The 18,874-nt window shown below is 45.0% G+C and overlaps 1 protein-coding gene and 1 pseudogene across 1 annotated transcript in view; one reads left to right on the top strand and one right to left on the bottom strand.

Annotated features, from left to right (window-relative positions):
* LOC137349169 (zinc finger protein 585A-like) overlaps positions 1-18,874 on the bottom strand; it is a 196,545-nt pseudogene that overhangs the window by 25,744 nt on the left and 151,927 nt on the right.
* LOC137349142 (zinc finger protein 256-like) overlaps positions 1-18,874 on the top strand; it is a 65,426-nt gene that overhangs the window by 30,237 nt on the left and 16,315 nt on the right. The gene's annotated exons all lie outside the window — the stretch shown is intronic.

Raw genomic sequence — 18,874 nt, 5'->3', positions numbered from 1 at the left:
AAAAAACCTGATTTTAAAAAAAATTTCCGATCAAAGTGGGTGACTTCACCACATTGTATTCCATCTGTCATGTTCTTGCCCACTTGCCCAACCTGTCTATATCCCTCTGCAGCCTGTTTGTGTCCTTCTCACTGCTTACTTTCCCACCTAACTGTATTGTCAGCAAACCTGGATACATTACACTCAGTCCCCTGACTGGCTTCCACTTTTCACCTCCCAACTGACCGCAGATAGTGTTTTTGTTGAACTAGTGTTTCAGCCGTTGAGTGTTTTAAGGGTCAAATAAACAGACCAACGACAGGTTTTCTCGTAGGTTTAAAGAAAAAAAAAGAGGTATCTTTTTTCCACAGTAACTGAATTGTTTGCAACCTTCACCCACTCACACATTCACACACATAAGGAGAGATAGATGGAAAAGAAAAGGTAAGATGCAGTTAAAGTCCCAAGTGATGTAAGAGTTTTGTGCTTAGCAAAAACCTGTTGATTCATCTCAGGAGGAAAGTCTTTTCAAAGATGCAGGCCTGGATGTTCGTAGCCTTGAACTTGCTGAAGTGTTTCAGACTTCTGGTTTACTTCCGCTGGTGGGGAATTCAAAGTCACCTTGCAACTTCTCTCGGCCTCAGTTGTTCAAAGATGGTTTGAAACTGTTTTTGTAGGCAAGGCACCTTTGCTTAGCTGGTCAGCCTCACAGCTTCTCTGGCTGGAAGTATGGCCTTCAGTCTCTCTCTATCTCTCTCTTTAAGAAAAAAGTCTTATCAGCTTGGTTTCGGTCACGTGACCAAAGAATACTCTCCCCTGCAGGGTTCATACAATGTCTTTGAACGTGCACCATTGTTAAAAATGGGGTTTGAAGATGGCTCATCATGATACCGTGGTGTTAGGTCAGACCTATTATTTTGGTTTTGAATCCACAGTCTCCCTCTCTGCCAGGGTCTTTGATAACACAATTGTTGAAGATAGGAGCTGCTTTGCTTTGAATTGCCTGTTTCCCATTTTAATGTCTTCCCAGGGCTGGATCAGATGTGATGATGGGTTTTGGTCTCCAACAGCCTAGATGTATTTTGTATTACAGGAGGGGAGTCACCTGACCCCTACCCAATCTTGTCTGCAGCAGTGTGTCCATGTTTTGGAGTTTAACTCACCAGTTCATTTTTTATAGTTCATAACTGCTCCAGTTCATTTCATTTTTCATCCTTGCTCCGTCTGTGAGTGTAACAGCTGAATCTGACTGGGTTCAGTTCTACACTCACTGGTTCCCCTCTCTCTCCTCCCCTGAAGGTGCTGACTCTGACTAGATTCAGTTCTACACTCACTGGTTACTCTCTGTCCTCCCCTGAAGGTGCTGACTCTGTCTGTGTGTACGTGCTCTCTCCCCCTCCTCTGACACTCTGACCCTCCCTGTCCATTGTGACATCTCCCAGTTCTGGTGATGGGCTCTCACTGACCACTCTCCATTTCTCCTTCTTATGCAGATGCTCCCTGATCATCACCATTACATATAATCATACACTCAGAAGGAAGCCATTCGGTCCATCGTGTCAGTGCTGGCTCTCTGAAAGAACTAACCAATTAATCCCACTCCCCTACACTTTCCCCAGAGCCTTGAAAAATTTCCCCTCTGAAGTTTTTATCCAATTCCCTTTTGAAAGTTATTATTGCGTCTGTTTCCTCCACCCTTTCAGGCAGTGCATTCCAGATCAGAACAACTCGCTGTCTAAAAACATTTCTCCTCACCTCCTCCCACTGGCTTTATTGGTCAATTATTTTAAATCTCTGTCCTCTGGTTACTGACCCTCCTGCCGGTGGAAACAGTGTCTCCCTCTCTACTCAGTGAAAATCCCTCATCATTTTGAACATGTTTATTAAATCTCCCCCCAAGAAGTTTGATGAAGGGAATGTCGTGGATTTTGGCTACATGGATTTTAAGAAAGCATTTGACCAAGTACTGCATAAAAAGCTGGTTAACAAAATTGAGGCTCATGGAATAGGAGGGTCAGTGTCGGCTTGCATTTAAAAAGAAATTGGCTTAAAGATGGCAAACAGCGAGTTGTGGTAAATGGCTGTTTTTCAGCCTGGAGGACGGTAGTCAGTGGTGTTGCCCAAGGGTCAGTGTTGGGACCACTGCCTTTTTGATATAAATAAATAACTTGGATATTGGAATACAGAGTAAAATTTCAAAATTTACAGACGATACCAAACTGAGGATGATACCAGTCGACTGCAGGAGGACATAGATAGGCTGGCAGAATGAGCGGGCAAGTGGCATTTAATACAGAGAAGTGTGAGGTGATGCATTTTGACAGAAGGCATAGGGAGAGGCCATATATACTTAATGGCACAGTTCTAAAGAATGTACAGGGACAGAGGGACCTGTGGGTTCATATGCACAGATCTATGAAAGTGGCAGGACATATTGAGAGAGCAGTTAGCGAAGCATATGGGATCTTGGGCTTCAGAAATAGAAGCAATGAATGCAAAAGCAGGGACATTATGTTCAAACTTGATAAAGCTCTGGTTTGAACCCAATTGGAGTACTGCATCCAGTCCTGGTCACACTTTCGGAAGGATGTGAAGGCTGTTGAGAGGGTGCAGAGGAGAGTTTTGTTTTAATTATTCATTTTCATGGGATGTGGGGCATCGCTGGCAAGGCCAGCATTTGTTGCCCATCCCTTGAGAAGGTGGTGGTGAACGACCTTGAACTGCTGCAATCCACCTGGTGTAGGTACACCCACAGTGCTGTTAGGGAGTGAGTTCCAGGATTTAAACCCAGTGACAGTGAGGGAACGGCGATTTCCAAGTCAGGATAGTGTGTGGCTTGGAAGGGTACTTGCAGATGGTGGTGTTCCCATGCGTCTGCTACCCTTGTCCTTCCAGGTGGAAGAGGTCACTGGTTTGGAAGGTGCTGTTGAAGGAGACGTGGTGAGTTGCTGCTGTATATCTTGTAGGTGGTATATACCGCAGCCACTATGCAGCACCGGTGAAGGCAGTGAATGTTTAAGTTGGTGAATGGAGTGCCAGTCAAGCGGGCTACCTTGTCCTGGATGCTGTCGAGCTCCCTGAGTGTTGTTGGAGCGGCACCCATCCAGGCAAGTGGAGAGTATTCCATCAAACTCCTGTAGGGGAAGAGGCAGTGGTGTGGGAATGCCACTGGACTAGTAATCCAGAGGCCCAGGCTAATGCCCTGGGGACACAGTTTAAAAGGGATAAATGGGTCTTTTTCAGGTTGCCAATGTGTAGCCAGTGGAGTGCCACAGGGATAAGTGCTGAGGCCACAAATATTTACAATTTATATCAAAGACTTGAGGAAGGGACTGAATGTATAGGAGCTTAATTTGCCAATGACACCAATATAAGTAGGAACGTAAGTTGTCAAGAGGAGGTCAAGAGTCTACAAAGGGATATAGATAGATTAAATGAGTGGGTACAAATTGGCAGATGGAGTATAATGTGGGCGACTGTAAAATTGTTCACTTTGGCAGGGAGAATAGAAAAGCAGTATACTATTTAAATGGAGAGAGATTGCAGAAGTCGGTGGTACAGAGGGATCTGGATGTCCTTGTACATGAATGACAAAAAGTTAGCATGCAGGTAGGTACAGCAAGTGAGTAGGAAGGCAAATGCAATGTTGGTGTTTATTACAAGGGGATTGGGATATAAATGTAGGGAAGCTTTACGGCAGCTGTACAGGACCTTGGTGAGACCACATCTGGAGTACTGTGTACAGCTTGGTCTCCTTATTTGCGAAAGGCTATTGTTGCATCAGAAGCAGTTCAGAAAAGGTTCACTCAACTCATTTCAGGGATGAAGGGCTCATCTTATGAAGAAAGGGTAAACAGGTTGGGCCTATACCCATTGGAGTTTAGAAGAATGAGAGGTGATCTTATTGAAACATTGTTGGAGAAATCCAGATTATGCCAAATTATTGAACAAATTCTCCGGACTCAGACTTTGAGAATAAACACTTTATTCCATGATATCATGGGGAGCACACCTTACCTAAAAGCGGTCCAGTGCTATTCCACCGGACAAAGGAAGATCCACAACGGATATACAGTTACTCAGCCCATCCCGGCTGGACATAATCCAATCATAACGGTTATTGATTACATACATTACACATATTACCAATTAGATTACTCATGAGGCATCATATGGCTACGTGATCAGCTCATGCAAGCCCCCTGAGCATCTGTGATGTTTCTCAGACCCCATCAATTATCCTTGAGTCTTCCTGTCACCTCTATCAAACAACTTGCATTCCTGAGTGCTTCGCGCAGTCTGCAGTTACACTGATAAGAGGGGCCCTGCTCAGAGTCTGTGCTATGCTGTACCATGCTCAAAACTGCAAACTAAGCAACTTGTCCCACAATGCCTCGGGTAAATACTCCATTTTGTACCAATATGTAGCTATACTTTCAACTTATATATGAGAGTATATATATATACACATATTCACTAGGATTATATTTAATCTACTTACTCAAATAACAGTTATAGAAGCAAAAGCTCAGCAAAACTGCTCCCACAAACATGTTAGATCCTGAGGGGACTTGATAGAGTGGATACCGGCAGTACCTTCCCTCTTGTGGGGGAGACTAGAACTAGGGGACACAGCTTAAGAATGAGGTCTCCTTCTTAAGACAGAGATGAGAATTTTTTTCTCTCAGTACATACGAACACACGAATGAGGAGCAGGAGTGGCCACTCGGCCCCTCGAGCCTGCTCCACCGTTCAGTAAGTTCATGGCTGAACTGATTACTCCATATTTCCACCTACCCCCTTAACCTTCCACCCCCTTAGAATCATAGACTCAAAGAAAGTTTAAGACACAGAAAGAGGCCACTTGGCCCATCATGTCTGTGCCAGCTGAAAAACGATCCACCTATTCTAATCCCACCTTCCAGCATTTGCTCCATAGCCCTGCAGCTTACGGGCACTTGAGGTGTATATCCCGACTCCTTTTGAATGAGTTGAGGGTCTCTGCCTCAACTACCCTTTCAGGCAGTGAGTTCCAGATCCCCACCACCCTCTGGGTGGAAATGTTTTTCCTCATCTCCCCTCTAATTTTTCTACCAATCACTTTAAATCAATGCCCCCTCGTCACTGACCTCTCTGCTAAGGTGAATAGACCCTTCACCTCCATTCTATCCAGGCCCCTCAAAATTTTGTACATTTCAATCCGATCTCCCCTCAGCCTTCTCTGTTCCAAGGAGAACAACCCCAGCCTATCCAATCTTTCCTCATAGCTGCATTTTCCCAGTCCTGGCAACTTCCTCGTAAATCTCTTCTGTACCCTCTCTGGTGCAATGACATCCTTTCTGTAATGAGGTGACCAGAAGTGCACACAGTACCCAAGTTGCGGCCTAACCAATGAATTATACAGTTCTAGCACAACCTCCCTTCTCTTGTATTCAATACCTTGGCTAATAAAGGAAAGGATTCCATATGCCTTCTTAACCACCTTTTTGACCTGACCTGCTACCATCAGGGATCTGTGGACATTTACTCCAGGGTCCCTCACTTCCTGTCCACTTCTCAGTATTCTCCCATTAATCATGTATTCCTTTGCCTTGTCTGACCTCCCCAAATGCATCACCTCACACTTCTCTGAGTTGAATTCCATTTGCCACTCTTCCTTTCATCTGACCAGACCATCAATATCTTCCTGCAGCCTACAGCTATCCTCCTCGCTATCTACCACAGCAGTCAATCTTTGTATCGTCCATAAACTTCTTGATCATGCCCCCTATGTTTCCATCCAAATCATTATATGCATCACAAAAAGCAGAGGACCCAGTACTAACCCCTGCGGAACTCCACTGGAAACAGCCCTCCAGTCGCTAAAACAGCTGTCAACAATTACCCTTTGTTTCCTGCCCCTTGCTTATCAAGAATCTATCTACCTCCGCCTTAAACATATTCAAAGACTCTGCTTCCGCCACCTTTTGATCATCTCTGTCTTAAATGGGTGACGTCTTATTTTTAAACAGTGACCCCTAGTTCTAGATTCTCCCACAAGGGGAAACATCCTTTCCACATCCACCCTGTCAAGACCCCTCAGGATCTTATATGTTTCAATCAAGTCACCTCTTACTCTTCTAAATTCCAGTGGATACAAGCCTAGCCTGTCCAATCTTTCCTCACGAGACAGCCCGCCCATTCCAGGTATTAGTCTAGTAAACCTTCTCTGAAGCACTTCCAACGCATTTACATCCTTCCTTAAATAAGGAGACCAATATTGTACACAGTACTCCAGATGTGGTCTCACCAATGCCCTATATAACTGAAGCATAACCTCCCTACTTTTGTATTCAATTCCCCTTGTGATAAACAATAACATTCTATCAGCTTTCCTAATTACTTGCTGCATCCGCATACTAACCTTTTGCGATTCGTGCACTAGGACTCCCAGATCACTCTGCATCTCAGAGCTCTGCAATCTCTCACCATTTAGATAATATGCTTCTTTGTTATTCTCCCAACCAAAATGGACAACTTCGCATTTTCCCACATTATACACCATCTGCCTGGTTTTTGCCCACTCACTTAACCTATCTATCTCCTTTGTAGCCTCCTATGTCCTCCTCACATCCTACTTTCCTATCTTTGGTATCATCAGCAAATTTAGCAACCATACCTTTGGTCCCTTCATCTAAGTCATTTATATAAATTGTAAAAAGTTCAGGCCCCAACACAGATCCCTGTGCACACCACTCATTACATCTTGCCAACCAGAAAATGACCCATTTATGCCTACAGTCTCCTGTGAGCTAGCCAATCTTCTATCCATGTCAATTTGTTACCCCCCTACACCATGAGCTTTTATTTTTTGCAATAACCTTTGATGTGGCACCTTATCAAATGTCTTCTGGAAATCTAAGTACAGTACATCCACCGGTTCCCCTTTCTCCACAGCACAGGTAACTCCCTCAAAGAACTCCAATAAATTGGTTATATATGATTTCCCTTTCACAAAACCATGTTGACTCGGCTTGATTACCTTCAATATTTCTAAGTGCCCTTCTATAATGACTTTGATAATAGCTTCTAACAGTTTCCCTCAGCAAGATGTTAAGCTAACTGGCCTCTAGTTTCCTGCTTTCTGTCTCCCTCCCTTTTTGAATAAAGGAGTTACATTCACTATTTTCCAGTCTAGCGGAACCTTCCCGAATCTAGGGGATTTTGGAAAATTAAATCTAATACATCAACTATCTCACTCACCACTTTTTTAAAGACCCCAGGATGAAGTCCATCAGGACTCGGGGACTTGTCCGTCCGCAGCTCTAACTATTTGTTCAGCACCAATTCCCTAGTGATTGTAATTTTCTTGAGTTCCTCCCTCCCTTTCATTTCCTGATTTACAGCTAATTCTGGAATGTTACCTGTATCCTCTATGGTGAAGACTGATGCAAAATTATCTGTCATCTCCTCATTATCCATTATTAACTCCCCAGACTCACTTTCTATGGGACCAATGCTCAGTTTGTTAACTTTTCTTTTTTAAATATCTAAAGAAACTCTTACTATCTGTCTTTATATTTCTAGCTAGCTTTCTCTCGTACTCTAATTTTACCTTTCTTATCAAACTTTTAGTCAACCTTTGCTGTTTTTTATATTCTGTCCAATCTTCTGACCTGCCACCCATTTTTGCACAATTATATGCTTTTTCTTTAAGTTTGATACTCTCTAACTTTTTTAGTTAATCACGGATGGCGGGTCGTCCCCACCCACACACACCCCCCCGGTCCCTTGGAATTTTTCTTTCTTGTTGAAATGTATCTATTCTGTGTATTCTGAAATATCCCCTTAAATGTCTGCCACTGCATCTCCATTGACCTATCCCTTAACCTCATTTGCCAGTTCACTTTAGCTAGCTCTGCTTTCATGCCCTCATAATTGCCCTTATTTAAGTTTAAAATACTGGTCTTGGACCCATTCTTCTCTCCCTCAAACTGAATGTAAAATTCAATCATATTATGATCGCTGCTACCTAGAGGCGCCTTAAATATGAGGTAATTTTCCTCAACCGAGGCTTCCCCCCCCCCCCCCCCACTCTGGTTGACAGGGTCCTCAACCGTGTCTGGCCCATTTTCCGCACCTCTACCCTCACCCCTTCCCCTCCCTCCCAGAACCACGATAGGGTTCCCCTTGTCCTCACTTTCCACTTCACCAGCCTCCACATCCAAAGGATCATCCTCTGCCATTTCTGCCACGTCCAGCGTGAAGCCACTACCAAATGATTCTTCACCTCCCCTCCCCGTCAGCATTCCAAAGGGTTCGTTCCCTCCGCGACACCTTGGTTCACTCTTCCATTACTCCCGACACCTCATCCCCGTCCCATGGCATTTTCCCATGCAATCGCAGGAGGTGTAATACCTGCCCTTTTACCTCCTGTCTCCTCACTATCCAAGGCCCCAAACACACCTTTCAAGTGAAGCAGCGATTTACTTGTACTTCTTTCAATGTAGTATACTGTATTCGCTGCTCACAATGTGGTGTCCTCTACATTGAGGAGACCAAACACAGATTGGGTGACCGCTTTGCGGAACACCTCCGCTCAGTCTGAAAGCATGACCCAGAGCTTCCGGTTGCTTGCCATTTCAACACTCCCCCCTGCTCTCATGTCCACATCTCTGTCCTGGGATTGCTGCAGTGTTCCAGTGAACATCAACGCAAGCTCAAGGAACAGCAACTCATTTACTGATTATTCACTCTACAGCCTGCCGGACTGAACATTGAGTTCAATAATTTCAGAGCATGACTGGCCCCCCTTTTAATTTTTTATTTTTTACTTATTATTTTTTGTTTTATTTTAGTTCGCTTCATCATTCTTTTTTTACCATGTGCCTGCCCACTGTTTTTTTCATGTTTGTGCTTTGGGCCAGGGCTGTTCACTGCTCTGTCCATTCACACCCTCTCTGCACTAATGCTTTGTCTTTCAGCACACTATTAACACACCCTTTGCCTTTGTTCCATGACCTTCTTGTCAGTTATTCTCTGTGATCCTCTTCCCTTTTGTTATATCTTGCCCCACCCCTGCTTTATTTGCTTAAAACCTATTACATTTCTAACCTTTGCAGGTTTTAATGAAAGATCACTAATCTGAAACGTTAACTCTGCTTCTCTCTCCACAGATGCTGCCAAACCTGCTGAGCATTTCCAGCATTTTGTGTTTTTGTTTTACGTCATTAATTAATCCTATCTCGTTGCACGATACCAAGTCTAGTACAGCCTGCTCTCTGGTTGGCCTGAGAATGTACTGTTCCAAGAAATTATCCCGAAAACATTCTATGTATTCCTCATCTAGGCTACCTCTGCCTATCTGATTTTTCCAGCCTATGTGTATGTTAAAATCCCCCCATGCTTTTCGGCATGCCTTTCTAACAAGCTGCCATTGTTTCTTCCTTTATACCCCGTCCTACAGTGTGGTTAATGTTAGGTGGCCTGTACACCACTCCCACAAGTGACTTCTTGCCTTTATGATTTCTCATCTCTACCCAAATTGCTTCTACATCCTGGTTTCCTGAACTTAGGTCATCCCTCTCTATTGCGCTAGTACCATCATTAATTAACAGAGCTACTCCTCCACCTTTTCCTAGTTTCCTGTCCTTCCTAAATGCCATGTACCCTTCAATATTCAGCTCCCAATCCATGTCATTTCTCTGTAATGGCTTTCAGATCGTACTTATTTATTTCTATTTGCGCTCTCAGTTCATCTGTTTTGTTTTGAATGCTACGTGCATTCAGATACAGAGCCTTTAGTTTTGTCCTTTTATTATTTTTGTAACCTCTAGCCTTATCTGTTGATTTGCCCTTAGATTTTTAGATTTAAATTTAGACATACAGCACTGAAACAGGCCCTTCAGCCCACCGAGTCTGTGCCGACCATTAACCACCCATTTATACTAATCCTACACTAATCCCATATTTCTACCACATCCTCACCTGTCCCTATCTTCCCCTACCACCTACCTATACTAGGGGCAATTTATAATGGCCAATTTACCTATCAACCTGCAAGTCTTTTGGCTGTGGGAGGAAACCGGAGCACCCGGAGGAAACCCACGCAGACACAGGGAGAACTTGCAAACTCCACACAGGCAGGACCCAGAATTGAACCCGGGTCGCTGGAGCTGTGAGGCTGCGGTGCTAACCACTGCGCCACTGTGCCGCCCCTATCCCTTCCTGTCACTGTCCGTTTGTTAGTGCTGACCGTCTGTGGAACTATCTTCCCCAGAACGCGGTGGAGGCTGTCATTGAATTAATTCAAGGCTGAGTTTGTTAGATTTTTGATAAACAAGGAAGTCAAGGGTTATTGGGGGAGGGGGGGGGGGTTTGCAGACAGGAAAGTGGAGTTGAGACCACCACTAAATCAGCCATGATCTTATTCAATGGTGAAGTACACTCGAAGGGCTGAATGGCCTACTTCTGCTCCTAAGTCCTATGTTAACCTTCTCGGCTCTCAGGAGAACAATCCCAGCTTCTCCAGCCTGTCCAGAGAACTGAAACCCCTCATCCCTGGTATCCTTCTCGTAAATCTCCTCTGTACCCTCACCAAGACCTTGATTCTTTTCTAAGGTCTGGTGCCCGGAACTGGACACAATACTCTAACTGCGATCTAACTAGCGATTTATAAAGGTTTAGCAGAATCTCTTTGCCTCTATGCTCTAGGCTTCTTGTCACAAAGCCAAGGATCTAGTCTGTGCTTGAAACAGCTTTATTAATCTGTCAAAGATTTGTTTCCAGGCACTCCCAGGTCTCTTTGATCCTACACTCTGTTTAAAATAGTAGGGTTTAGTTTATATTGCCTCTCCTCATTCTTCTTTCCAAAATGCATTACTTTATACTTCTCTGCATTAAATTTCATCTGAATTGTATCTGCCCATTGCACCCATCTGCCAATATCCTCTGGAGACCTCATACCATTCTTCTCACTCTTTACCAATCGTCTGTCATTTACAGACGCTCCCTGACCAGTCCCCATTTCTCCTCCATTTACAGACGCTCCCTGAGAGTTCCCAGCTCTTGCAGTTCCTCCCGGAGTTTGCCGCTTTCCGGCCGGGGTGAACCTGCGAGCCGCTCCCTCCACACCTCTTACCTGGCAGCTTGCAATGCCAGGTTGATTGACGGCAGCTCTGGATCAATAAGAGCAGCGGGAATGAGCTGGAGGACCAAGTGGAAGTTTGGTCCTCCAACCAATCGGAGTGAATGAGGGGCGGGGCCTGTGGCACCGAGTGGGCGGTGTTGAGCCCAGATCTCCCTCATTGGCTGAAACTCTGTATCAGTTTGAAAGCTGATTTCTCTCAGAGTCCAGGTGCAAACTGGCCCTGTTCTGTTGTGGCCTGAAACAGATGAAACCCTGTGGGTGTGGAGCAAACATTTCAACATTTGTTGGTGAAATGGATTCATTCAGGACAGACAGGAGGGATTATTTCAGGAAATAACACAGTGCAGTGATTGTTTCTCTTTGAACTCTTCCCTTGGAGAACAGTGTGAATTAGTGGAAGGATTCACAGGCTGTTTAACACTCCTTCCATGACTGGAACCATTTGATTCCAGCTGATCTGTTGGTCAGTCTTTAACTGGGAGAGTTTGATGAGCTCCCACAGCTCACACAATGGGTGTGGACAGTCACATTCACCAGACATGGCTATGAACTCCCTGTAAATCCAACCCTCTGATTTCTGTGTTGTAACCATCTTTCCATCCATTCTGCTGCCTGGTCCTCCACTCCACACAGCCTGATCTTGGTCACCTTGCAGATTGTACAGACTGTTATGGATAGCAAGCTGGTTACAAAACAGAAAACAGAGAGTAGGGGTTAAGAGTAGCTACTCAGACTGGTGGAAGGTGGGAAGTGGTGTTCCACAGGGAGCGGTGCTGGGATCACTGTTATTCACCATTTACATAAACGATTTAGACTCGGGAATGGGAAGTACAATTTCAAATTTGCGGATGACACCAAGTTGGGAGATTGAGTTACTCCTGAGGAAAATCGTGACACAATGCACAAAGACTTCAGTAAACTTGCAGAATGGGATTGTAATTGGCAAATGAATGTCAATATTGATAAATGTGCTGTGATGTATTTTGGTCGGAAGAATAAGGAGGCCACATATTACTTGGAAAACAAGAGTCTAAACGGGGCTGAGGAGACCAATAAAAGTAGCAACGCAGGTTAATAAGGTAATAAAAGAAGAAAATAAAGCACCGGGTTCATTTCTAGAGGGATAGAATTGAAGTGAAGTTATGTTAAACTTGTATGTTAGCTTCTCTAATGGATGCTTTTGTCTTGCTCAGTTGTGGAAACAGAATCAATCTTGTTCCAAATTGGGTTCAATGTAAGACAGTTTGGGAAGTCAGGCATCAATCCTTCCTAGATCTTTGCTGATCGGTAAAACCTGCCTCTGGTTCCTCTCCATGTATTTGTCATTATACTGAAACTCAGCTTTCTTAAAGTCCACTCCAGGAGGCTCCAGTTCCAAGTAAAATTTGTGCCATTCAAGTGCCAGGAAACAAGGAACTCCAACAGGAGAGAATCTAACCATCTTCCCTTAACATTCAAGGGCATTACCATCACTGAATCCCCCACCATCAACATCCTGGCAGTTACCAATGACCAGAAAATTAACTACCAGTCATATAAATACCGTGGCTACAAGAACAGGTCGGAGGCTAGGAATCCTGCGGCGAGTAACTCACCTCCTGACTCCCCAAAGCCTGTCCACACATCTACAAGGAACAAGTCAGGAGTGTGATGGAATACTCTCCACTTGCCTGGATGGGTGCAGCTGCAACAACGTTGAAGAAGCTCGAAAATGTCCAGGACAAAGCAGCCAGCTTGATCAATACCTCAATCACCACCTGAAACATTCACTGCCTCCACCACCAGCACACAATTACAGCAGTATGTACCATATACAAGATGCACTGCAGCAACTTACCAAGATTCCTCCAACAGCACCTTCTGAACCGTAACCTCTACCACCTAGATGGACAAGAGCAACTGATGCATGGGAACACCAGCACCTGTAAGTTCCCCTCCAAGATACACACCATCCTGACTTGGAAATATATCGCTGTTCCTTCACTGATGCTGGGTTACAAACCTGGAACTCTCTTCCTAATAGCACTGTGGATGCATCTACACCAGATGGACTGCAGAGGTTCAAGAACACGGCTCACCACCGCCTTCTCAATGGCAATTAGAGATGGGCAACAAATGCTTGCCTTGCTAGAGAAAGGGGTGAAGCAGTGAGTACAGACCTGAATCCAGCCAGACTCAGCACCTTCAGGGAAGGAGAGAGAGGGAAACTAGTGAGTGTAGAACTGAACCCAGCCAGAGTCAGCTGTTACGCTCACAGACCCATTTTTAACAATGGTGCACGTTCAAAGGCATTGTATGAACCCTGCAGGGGAGAGTATTCTTTGGTCACATGACCTAAACCAAGCTGATAAGACTTTTTCTTAGAGAGAGATAGAGAGAGACTGAAGGCCATACTTCCAGCCAGAGAAGCTGTGAGGCCGACCAGCTGAGCAAAGGTGCCCTGCCTGCAAAAACAGTTTCAAACGATCTTTAAACAACTGAGGCAGAGAGAAATTGCAAGGCGACTTCGAATTCCCCACCAGCGGAAGTAAACCAGAAGTCTGCAACATTTCAGCAAGTTCAAGATTACAAACATCCAGGCCTGCACCTTTGAAAAGACTTTCCTCCGGAGACGATTCCTTCGCAATCCTTAAAACTCTTACTTACATCACTTGGGACTTTAACCGCATCTTATCTTTTCCTTTCTATCCTTATGTGTGTTTACGTGTGTGAATGTGTGAGTGGGTGCAAGTTGTGAACAATTCAGTTTTTGTGGGGGAAAAAAGTTATTTCTTTCAACCAACGAGAAAACCTGCCGTTGGTCTGTTTACTTGACCCTTAAAACACTCAGGGACTGAAACACTAGTTTAACAAAAACACTATCTGTGGTCAGTTGGGAGGTGAAAAGTGGAAGCCAGTCACCCCATTTCCTACTTGTCTGTAACAGGGGACTGAGCATAATGTATCCAGGTTTACTGATGATAGAGTTAGGTGGGAAAGTAAACAGTGAGGAGGACACAAACAGGCTGCAGAGGGATATAGACAGGTTGGGTGAGTGGGCAGGAACATAACAGATGGAATACAATGTGGTGAAGTGTGAAGTCACTCACTTTGACTTTTTTTTAAATCATTTTTTTTCATGAATGGTGAGAGACTGAGAAACATTTGCATTCAGAGGGATCTGGCATCCTTGTACACGAATCACAGAAAGTTAACAGGCAGGTACAGCAAGCAATTAGGAAGACAAATAGTATGTTAATTTTTGTTCCAAAGGGATTGGGGTATAAAAGTAAAGAAGTCTTACTATAATTATACAGGACATTGGTGAGGCCACACCCGGAGTACTGTGTGCAGTTTTGGTCTCCTTACCTAAGGAGGGACAAACTTGCCCTTGAGGGAATGCAATGAATGTTCACTAGTCTGGGTCCTGGGAAGAGGCAATTGTTTAATTAATTGAGTATAAATCCATGAACTGCCGTGATGAGATTTGAATTCATGTCTCTACAGCATTAGTCCAGGCCTCTGGATTACTAGTTCAGTAACATAACCACTCTGCTACAGCACCCTCACTATGATCCGTCTCCTCCTATGAGGAGAGATTGAGTAGACTAGGCCTATATTCCCTGGAGTTTAGAAGAATGAGATGTGATCTGACTGAATCATAATAAATTCTGAAGGGACTTGACAGGGTAGATGCTGAGAAAATGTTTCCCCTGTCTGGGGAATCTAGAACACTGGGTCACAGTCTCAGGATAAGGGGTCGGTCATTTAGGACTGAAATGAGGAGAAATTTCTTCACTGAAAGGGTTGTGAATCTTTGGAATTGTCTACCCCAGGGAGCTGTGGATACTCAGTCGTTGAGTATATTTAAGACAGAGATTGATAGATTTTTGGGTACTGAGTGAATTAAGGGATATGGGGATAGTGCGGGAAGGTGGAGTTGAGGTAGAAGATCAGCCGTGATCTTGGTGAATGGCAGAACAGGCTCGAAGGGCCAAATGGCCTCCTCCAGCTCCTATTTCTTATGTTCATTAAACCTCAGTCTGGTTCCTCTCAAGCTGCTGAGTGAGTGAATTAAATCTTTCTTGACAAATCACCAAGATACCAGACTACAAGTCATGCCCAAAACATCATTTATTGGTTACAAATCACAACTTAGTTAAATCTGGGCACACAGACACTTTATAGACATGTATAAACACAGAGAAATGTAATCAGAGTTATCCAGCACAAAATAAGGAAAGATTAACCAGGCGATTCAGTGATTGACTGTAAATCAGCACTAATGGATGCTGAGTATTAATTACAGCAGGGACTGGAGTCTGAGGTTATAAATTGATGAGTTTACTTTAAGAGTAATTCCTTCAATATCTGACATGTTAACAGCTGTGAACAGCCTGTCTATCAAACAGCTCAAGTCTGCTGGTGCTTACAAACATTCAGAACTTAAACAGCCTCATTCTCAAACTAAAGAACAGACTTTCTCCTGTCAATATAGAGCTGCAGGATTGGCCTGTGATCTGTTTATTGTTCATCTTTTGTTCAGTACATTTACTGAGTGGATTTAAATTGAAAATGAGGTTTGCAGACATGATGGTCTATTCACACATGAATGAGAGATGCTGTGGGGCAAACACTCAGTCCAAGAGGGGCAACCGACATCAGAAATAAACCCCAACTGTCAGAATGAATATGGTTCAGTCCTGGATGTGATTAACAGCAGCAATAACAGCAGAATCCAACCCCTGTAATCACCTGTGAACTCGCTGGTGTCTGAGCAGCTTGGATGACTGAGTGAATCCCTTCCCACACACAGAGCAGGTGAACGGCCTCTCCGCAGTGTGAACTTGCTGGTGTTTCAGCAGGTGGGATGACTGAGTGAATCCCTTCCCACACTCTGAGCAGGTGAACGGCCTCTCCCCAGTGTGAACTCGCTGGTGTATCAGCAGGTGGGATGGCTGAGTGAATCCCTTCCCACACTCAGAGCAGGTGAATGGCCTCTCCCCAGTGTGAACTCGCTGGTGTATCAGCAGGTGGGATGACTGAGTGAATCCCTTCCCACACTCAGAGCAGGTGAACGGCCTCTCCCCAGTGTGAACTCGCTGGTGTATCAGCAGGTGGGATGGCTGAGTGAATCCCATCCCACACTCAGAGCAAGTGAATGGCCTCTCCCCAGTGTGAACTTGCTGGTGTGTCAGCAGGTGGGATGACTGAGTGAATCCCTTCCCACACTCAGAGCAGGTGAACGGCCTCTCCCCAGTGTGAACTCGCTGGTGTGTCAGCAGGGTAGATAACTGAGTGAATCCCTTCCCACACTCAGAGCAGGTAAATGGCCTCTCCCCAGTGTGAACTTGCTGGTGTGCCAGCAGGTGGGATGACCGAGTGAATCCCTTCCCACACTCAGAGCAGGTAAATGGCCTCTCCCCAGTGTGAACTCGCTGGTGTGTCAGCAGGGTGGATGACTGAGTGAATCCCTTCCCACACTCAGAGCAGGTGAACGGCCTCTCCCCAGTGTGAACTCGCTGGTGAGTCAGCAGAGTAGATAACTGAGTGAATCCCTTCCCACACTCTGAGCAGGTGAACGGCCTCTCCCCAGTGTGAACTCGCTGGTGTGTCAGCAGGGTGGATAACTGAGTGAATCCCTTCCCACACTCAGAGCAGGTAAATGGTCTCTCCCCAGTGTGAACTCGCTGGTGTGTTAGCAGGGTGGATAACTGAGTGAATCCCTTCCCACACTCAGAGCAGGTGAATGGTCTCTCCCCAGTGTGAACTCGCTGGTGTGTTAGCAGGGTGGATAACTGAATGAATCTCTTTCCACACTCAGAGCAGGAGAATGGCCTCTCCCCAGTGTGAATTCGCAGGTGTGTCAGCAGGTTGGATGAATGAGCGAATCCCTTCCCACACTCTGAGCAGGTGAATGGCCTCTCCCCAGTGTGAACTCGCTGGTGTATCAGCAGGGTAGATAACTGAATGAATCCCTTCCCACACTCTGAGCAGGTGAACGGCCTCTCCCCTGTGTGACTGTGTCGATGAGTTTCCAGCTTAGACAGGTAATTGAATTCTTTCTCACAGTCCCCACATTTCCACGGCTTCTCCCCAGTGTGACTGCACTTGTGTTTCGACAGGCCAGATGATTGTCTGAAACCTCGTTCACACACAGAACACATGTACAGTTTCTCCCCACTGTGATCGCTGCTTTTTGCTTCCATGGTCAAAGTCCGATGATATTCAGGTCCTGATGAATCGAGTGACTTTGTCAGATCCTGATGTGATGCTTTGTTTGAGTTTCCCGTCTGCAAATCTTCTTCTTCCAATACCCTGTAAAATGAAGGTGAAAAAGGAAAGACAAAGTGAGAGAGAACCCACAAAGGGTGGTTGTGAAATTGAGCTGAATGAATCTGGTAATTTGAGGGACCAGAACAGAGAGTGGGCGGGGCTTCAGGGTCCCAGTGACCGGGAGAGAAAATCATTGATTCATTGATTTGATTCTCACTCTGCACACAGGGGCTGGAGAACTGAACCCAGCCAGAGTCGAGGGAGGGAGAAAACTGACAGTGGAGGAAAGAAATGGTGCAGGATATTACAGGATATTAGGAGAGGACTTACAGACATTGATTTTATTCTCACTCTGCACACAGGGGCTTTCTCACCATCTCTCCTGAACGTGTTGGTATATGCCAGGGTCACGGTTTACATCCTAAAGAATTGTAACAGATAAACTCAAACCAAGCCTAACATCAAGATCTGACAGCCACTCGATTTATCAGGAACTGAATATCATCAGCCTTGAACACGAAAGCAAAAAGCCCCATTCATAGCGTGGAGAAACTGTACACGTGTTCTGTGTGTGAACGAGGTTTCAGCTGATCATCTGGCCTGTCGAGACATAAGCGTAGTCACACTGGGGAGAAACCGTGGAATGTGGGGGCCTTAAGAAGGAATTCAATTACCCATCTGAGCTGGAAACTCATCGACACAGTCACACTGCAGAGAGGCTGTTCACCTGCTTGAGTGTGGGAAGGGATTCACTCAGTCATCCCACCTGCTGACACAGCAGTCAGTTCACAAGTGACTGCAGGTGTTGCATTCTGCTGCTGTGAGTCATATCCAGCACTGAACTACGTTCATTCTGACAGTGGGGTTTATATCTGCTGATGTTAGTCTTCTTTATAGCTGGTGTGGAGTTTAATATTCTGGCAATTGGTCTGCTTTACTTTGTAACTTTTACTCTTCAAATAAAGTATCTTCCTTTGGGCTATTCTCAAGGTTTTGTGGGATGAAACCAAACAGTGATTTACTTGCACTTCTTGCAATTTAGGATATTATATTCACTGCTCACGATGTGCTCTGCTGTACAATGGGGAGACTGAGTGATCAGATTGGGTGATCACTTTGAGGAACACCTCCGTTCAGTCTGCAAGTGTGACCCTGAGTTTCCCAATTTGATTCTCTGTCCCGCTCCCACTCTGACCTCTCTGTTCCTCGGCCTCCTGCACTCTTCCAATGAACAGCTCGAGGAACAGCAGCTCATTTTTCAACTAGGCACTTTACAACCTTTAAAACAGTGTGAAGGTCATAGAAGGCACAAAATTATTGAACTGCACTCAAGAGAACTTTTTTAGCCAGCGTAACAAGCCCAACGAGAGGGGGCACAATTCTAGATTTAGTCTTCGGTAATGAAGCTGGGCAAGTGGATGAAGTAACAGTGGGTGACCGTTTTGGAGATAGTGACCATAATACAGTTAGTTTTAGCATTATTATGGAAGGCAAATTTTACGAAGCTGAGAG

The sequence above is a fragment of the Heterodontus francisci genome, chromosome 34 (assembly GCF_036365525.1).
Source record: "Heterodontus francisci isolate sHetFra1 chromosome 34, sHetFra1.hap1, whole genome shotgun sequence".
In the NCBI taxonomy this organism is placed as follows: domain Eukaryota; kingdom Metazoa; phylum Chordata; class Chondrichthyes; order Heterodontiformes; family Heterodontidae; genus Heterodontus; species Heterodontus francisci.
This window is presented reverse-complemented; position numbering and strand designations above follow the sequence as displayed.